At 32.1% G+C, this 6,732-nt stretch overlaps 1 pseudogene; it reads right to left on the bottom strand.

The window, feature by feature from the left end:
• Window positions 1-1,004: 1,004 nt before the first annotated feature.
• Window positions 1,005-5,994, bottom strand: LOC131077448 (cytochrome P450 76T24-like; annotated as a pseudogene).
• Between the last annotated feature and the right edge of the window lie 738 nt (window positions 5,995-6,732).

Below are 6,732 nucleotides of genomic sequence, written 5' to 3'. Positions count from 1 at the left end.
TGTTCAATAAAATATCTAAACCCTTTGAGGAACCTTGAATTGGGGATTAGAGGAATTGACATTTCTTTCATAACTAAAAAACCTCTTTGGTTTGTGTCGAGGAGAACTTTGATTCTTGTAATAGGATGATGGATGAATTTTCAGATTCTAATTGGCACTTAATTAAGTACTTTTTGTTAGGGGCATTTAAGCTCCTAACATTTCATAAGAGAACCTTCATCGTCCTCGCGATCTTATTTTTATTTTTGGAACTACTTTTATTGCCATTTTAGATTTAAAATCTTTTTCCAATATCATTTGTATGCTAGCTACTATTTCTGCTTAATTATTTTTACCATTGGAGGTTTTACCTCTTTTTGATGGGGATATGGAGAAAGCCTAAAGTTCCTCTCACCCAGTTTGGGATATTGATAGAGTTTGTGAGAAATCGTATTCTAGATTTTTATTGTAATCCCTATTAAAATTTCTATCATACTCATTTGTTGCTTTATCACCTAATTTAGAGCCCTCTTGAAGTATTAGGTGGTCCACCATATCCACCATATGAGTTTCTACATCTTATCTCCAATTAGAATTGTATCACTAGGGAAAATATATTTGCAAGCATTATGGGAAACATGATATGAATAGATGACCTTGTCTTCTTGACTTCTAACATTGGTTCCTAGGAATAAAGAGCTGTCTAAAGGATGAGAATTTCATACACTAGTTGAAATTCCTTCTCATGGGGTGTTTTCCTTTTTAGTTTTTATATATATTCTTAATTAAAATATATTGTACATATTTTATGATTTCTTTCTATATATAAAAATAATATTATTAGTTTGTATGTATATATTATGTTTTTTAATTTGAAAAAATACAATTTTCAATTTTACTTTGAATAAGATTTATTTATTTTGATTTGTAAAAATTAAAAATTAAAAACTAAAAAATACAAATATCCTCACAACATAAAACACTTTTATTTCAATATATAATTTCTATGAAAACACCTCAAAATATAATAAAAATAAAAATAACAATTTCATAATTACACCATAATAAGAATATTTTGTAAATGTGTTACAGAAGTAACACTCAACTCCACATACCCACAAAATTATGCTTTTAAAATATCGATGCACAAGTAGAAATGCTAACATCTATCCTAATACCTACATCCACAGGCTAGCATAGCTGATGCGGCAAACGTGGCACAGGGATTGCCTTTAAATCCTCTTCCTTTATTTTAAAGTAAGTCCAAACTCGTCCGCCATGTCCAATTGCTCGGAGTTCATCCCATCTGGAAGTATCCACTCGAACGAATGAAGCAAAGAAGCCAAAACAAGATTAACCATACGACTTGCCAATGGAAGCCCTGGACAAATTCTTCTTCCCGATCCAAATGGAATTAGATCAAAGTCTTGTCCTCTGTAATCCATCTTGCTATTCTCACCCTCCAAAAATCTCTCCGGCAAAATTTCTGAAGGGCGCTTCCAAATTGCAGGGTCCATCCCAATTGCCCACACGTTCACCATCACCTGGCTATATTTGGGTATCAGATAACCCCCAATTACACAGGAACTCTCAGCTTTGTGGGGGAGCAACAGAGGAACAGTCGGGTCCAATCGGAATATCTCTTTCACGGCTGCCTGGAGATAAGGCAGATGCTCTAAATCAGATTCTTATACTTTTCTGTTGCAGCCAACTACTTCACCCAGTTCTTGTCGAACTCGGTTTAATTTCTGTGGATTGCGAATGAATTCTGCCATAACCCATTCAATTGTTGTAGTCGTCGTTTCAGTACCAGCAACAAACAAATCCTGGAAAAAAAAACCACAATTAGACATTCTGGCTAAAATATCAGAAATTTGTGAGATCCTTTCAGTACTTACTGAAATCAAGGCTCGAATATCAACAAGAGTGAAGTCATCGCTTCTGAAATCAAGCAGGACGTCCAGAAAATCCTTCTTGGAGTCATTCCGCTCAAGGATTTCGCTAGCAGAGGCAAACCTTTTCTGTATGAAGAAATCCACAAAATCATACACAACTTTCAAATGCTTGGCCATCTCCTGGGAGACATTCTGGGGGTCGAGGAACCGGAGAAGCGGAAAAAAGTCTGCCAAATTGGGCGTTCCAGCGAGCTTCGTCATCTCCCACATGGAATTGTTGAACCCTGCAGACTCTGGATTGTGAGGATCACAGACGTTTGTGCTGAAGATCATTTTGCCTAAAAAATTTAGAGACGTGCAGAACACCGTCCGCCCAATATCGACAACTTTTCCCTTGTCCTCATAAAGTAGATGAATTGTGTCAAATGTCTCATCTCTTCTCAGGTGCTGCAGAGCTTCCATTCTTTTGGGGCTGAAAAGCTCAACAGTTGAAATGCGTCGGAGACGATGCCAGCTAGCTCCGTATTCAGCCCAAATTAGGGAGGATTTGTGATGGGAAAGACACTTGATCATTTCTATTACCGTCCGCCCGGCCAAGATGTGGTCGTAGGTTTTGAGAACCTCCTTGGCCATGGCAGGAGAAGACACCACCACTGTTGTTTTCATGCCCAGACGGAGAGACATGAGTGGGCCGTATTGCAAAGACAGGGCATAGAGAGACTGGTGAGGCCTTTTCCCCAGCTGAAAGAGGTTTCCCACGATAGGCCAAGCAGGAGGCCCAGGAGGAAGAGGAAGCGTTGTCCTACCTCTCCCCTTTCTCCATATAAACAAGAATAATATCAGCGAACCAGTAGTAAGGAGAAGAGAGGACCAAGAAAATGTTAGGATATCCTTACAAACTGAAAACTATCTTGCTCTATTAAGACAGCCTTTTTCGGTAAGGTTTCCTTAGATGCCCCTTCAAAATATCTTTAAAGATTAGTAGTTTGTCGATCAATGAGGATCACTTATTTTTTTCAAATATAGAAATTATTTTATTTATTATTCTATTAGATAATTATATTTTATAATCTTATTAATATGATATAAATTTTAAGATAGAAAAAAGAATAATATCAGCAAGCAACCAATAGTAAGGAGAAGGGAGGACCAAGAAAATGTTAGGATATCCATACAAACTAAAAACTATCTTGCTCTATTAAGACACCTTTTTTAGTAACGTTCCCTTAAATGTCCCTTGAAAATATCTTTAAAGATTAGAAGTTTGTCGATCAATAAGGATCACTTATTTTTTTCAAATATATAAATTATTTTATTTATTATTCTATTAGATAATTATATTTTATAATCTTATTAGTATGATGCAAATCTTAAGATAGAAAGAAGAATAATATCAACGAACCAGTAGTAAGAAGAAGAGAGGACGAAGAAAATGTTAGGATATCCATACAAACTGAAAACTATCTTGCTCTACTAAGACAACATTTTTTAGTAAGGTTCCCTTAGATGCCCCTTAAAAATATCTTTAAAGATTATTAGTTTGTCGATCAATCAGGATCACTTATTTTTTTCAAATATATTTTCAAATATAGAAATTATTTTGTTTATTATTCTATTAGATAATAATATTTTATAATCTTATTAGTATGATGTAATTTTTTTAATATTTGTTGAATATTTGTTTGGCATTTTCATAGTATCACTTTAAACAATAATATCTTATAATATCTTCCATACCTCATTTATGAGGGAAGACTTGGGGAATAGGGTGTCCTAATTGTTGTCTCCTCTTAAATAAGGGAATGACCTCATGAAGGAGAGGATGGGAAGGTGACAAGTGTCACCTCTCCATCCAAGTCTTGCAAGTTAATATTCGCTATATTGAGTTTTAGAAGGGAGAATGGGTTGTTACCCACTTCTCTACTTTGGAGAACTTTGGAGGATTTAAGGGAAAAAGAAGAGAGAGTTGGGAGAAGAATGAGCCCTTGTATGAGGAGATGGAGATCTATGTGCCTAGCTTTAGAGAGATAATTATTTGTTACTCCCTTCTCCATTCTTATTTGTGTATGTTGTAGGATTAAGATAGGTTCCAAAGTTTATTTCTGAGTGTGGAAAGAGTAAAATTGGTCATGGATGCTCTATGAGTGGTATTTTTAGCTTATTGTAAGTCAAAACACTAAAAACTGAGAAGACTACAAAATTGACAATGCAGTTAACTAATGCATGTTATCATGAAAAGAGTCAATATAAATAGTGGGGTCACTTATTAAGACAAATTACATTATTAGGAGGACATGCATAATTCAATTATTTGTGGTAATTCTTAATGAGAGTAATGTCTCTATTAATAGTAGTAATTTTACTACATTTAATATTAATTCTAATATAAATATTAATATTAGCAATTATTTCATTACTTGAATTATAATAATATCAGTCTTAACAATAATATTTTGATATCATTTAACATAGCATTGTGGATCTTTATGTTGATATTGTTGACATATAAAGACTAGCAATTTTTCCACAATATTAATAGTGATATTGAGGATGTCAAATGTACTCCAACCACAAGTTGTAATATAGGTGTTGTAAAGAATTATATGATTACGATTTATTTGCTGTCACAATTCTACTTAGAACACTTTCTTGGCCTTACACTAGTAACAATGATGGCATTAGGTATTTTGTGAATCATAATAATAAAAAATTAACTAATTCATTCCTTTAGCTCAACTCTTTAGAAATGTTATTAAGAAGAAAAATAAATAAATCGATAATAATAATTAATGCTGATCAAAACAATGTAGGTCCTTAATTAGAGAGTTGGTAACAAAGTTAGTATTCACATTGTCTTCTATTTTTCAAATATAGAAATTATTTTATGTATTATTCTATTAGATAATTATGTTTTATAATCTTATTAGTATGATGTAAATTTTAAGATAGAAAGAAGAATAATATCAGCGAACCAGTAGTAAGGAGAAGAGAGGACCAAGAAAATGTTAGGATATCCATACAAAGTGAAAACTATCTTGCTCTACTAAGACAAACTTTTTTAGTAAGGCTCCCTTAGATGCCCCTTGAAAATATTAAATAATTATATTTTATAATCTTACTAGTATGTTCTAAATTTTAGGATAGAAAGAAGAATAATACCAGCGAACCAGTAGTAAGGAGAAGAGAGGACCAAGAAAATGTTAGGATATCCATACAAACTGAAAACTATCTTTCTCTACTAGGACAACCTTTTTTAGTAAGGTTCCCTTAGATGCCCCTCAAGAAAATATCTTCAAAGATTATTAGTTTGTGGATGAATGAGGATCACTCATTTTTTTCAAATTTTTTTCAAAATATATAAATTATTTTATTAGATAATAATATTTTACAATCTTATTAGTATGATGTAAATTTTTTAGTATTTGTTGAATAATTTTTTGACATTTTCATATTATCACTTTAAACAATAATATATTATAATAGCGTCACTAATATATAACAATGTTGTATAATTTTATTGATTGACTATTTATTATTATTAGATGCTTTTTCCTATTTCTGTTGACTATGCAATGGTGATAAATGGAATCAAATTTGACTTTTAATAATAGTTTAAAAAATACATAAAATTATAAATGTCAAACATATATGAAAAATAAATGTGTGACTTTAATTCATCCATTTATATAATAAGATATCAATTTTTTTATATATAAATTATATAATTATTATCATTTTTTTATATACAAATTATATAATAATTAATATATTCCCCATTCACGAGGTTGTTGGATTTAAGTTCTTTGTTACCCAACAAAAAAAATGTGGCCTTTGTCAAAGGAAGAATGAATACAACTTAATTTTGATGGGACTTCTAGAAGGAACCCCGAATCTTAGAAGTGGGTTGTATTTTCAAAGACCATAAAAGAGAAACAATTAGAGAATTAAGCTTTCCACTACCCCCTATGAATGTTGGTGCTCAAGCATGTTCTCAATAAAGGCCTAAGACTTAGTATCAAAAAATTATGGATTGAAGGGGGGTCATTACTCACAATTGAAGCACCCTCGTAGTCAAGCCCAAAGGAAAAAAAGGACACATAATACTCTTAGATACACGCATACTTATTAAAAGGCTAGTCAAATACTCTTAAAGAAGATGCATGCCTCAATTGCAAGCAAAATTGTGAGTGTTTTGTATATTCTGATTGGTAAATTCACCATACTGGGTATGTTGCTCCAAGATTTGAATATGCTAGCTTCTCCACTATAATATGCAACATGCTTTCTAGGGATTAAAATAATATAACTTCAAAAACATTAAAGATTATATATATCATATATCCTCTCTTCATGCACTCTTTCAGTTTCAAACTCAATTACTCCATGCAAGCCTTCAAGAAGCAAACAAATGCTTATATTCAACTAGTTGTGGTGTTGATTTGCAAACATTTAGTTCAAAACAATGATATCTTTAGACTATGTAAGAAAATAATTTGATTGATTTTCTTTCTAGTATTTGGACGAACCTCCCTTTAGCATGTCTCTCTACTTTACCTTTTCCTAAGGAAAGAAGCTTTTGAAAAATATTATCTCAAGAAGTATTAAAAGAACCTTTTCTTCACTACTCAATGACCTCTATCTTTGTTCTATTTTCTTTAAAATTTTATTGTGGTCGAAAGATGGACAGAATGATCCTCGGATGAAAAGAAATGGTGCAAGTAGACCTTAACAATAAAGAAACCAAATAAATAATAAGATTTTCCATATAAGATATTTCCAGTTGAGCACTAATTGTTACATTAATAAAATTTGCAATAATTTTTCCATCAACTGGATTTAGTATGCTTGTCCACCTTAG

The sequence above is a fragment of the Cryptomeria japonica genome, chromosome 6 (assembly GCF_030272615.1).
Source record: "Cryptomeria japonica chromosome 6, Sugi_1.0, whole genome shotgun sequence".
Taxonomy (NCBI): Eukaryota; Viridiplantae; Streptophyta; class Pinopsida; order Cupressales; family Cupressaceae; genus Cryptomeria; species Cryptomeria japonica.
The sequence above is the reverse complement of the archived record's forward strand: the minus strand, read 5'-3'. Positions and strand labels throughout refer to the sequence as shown.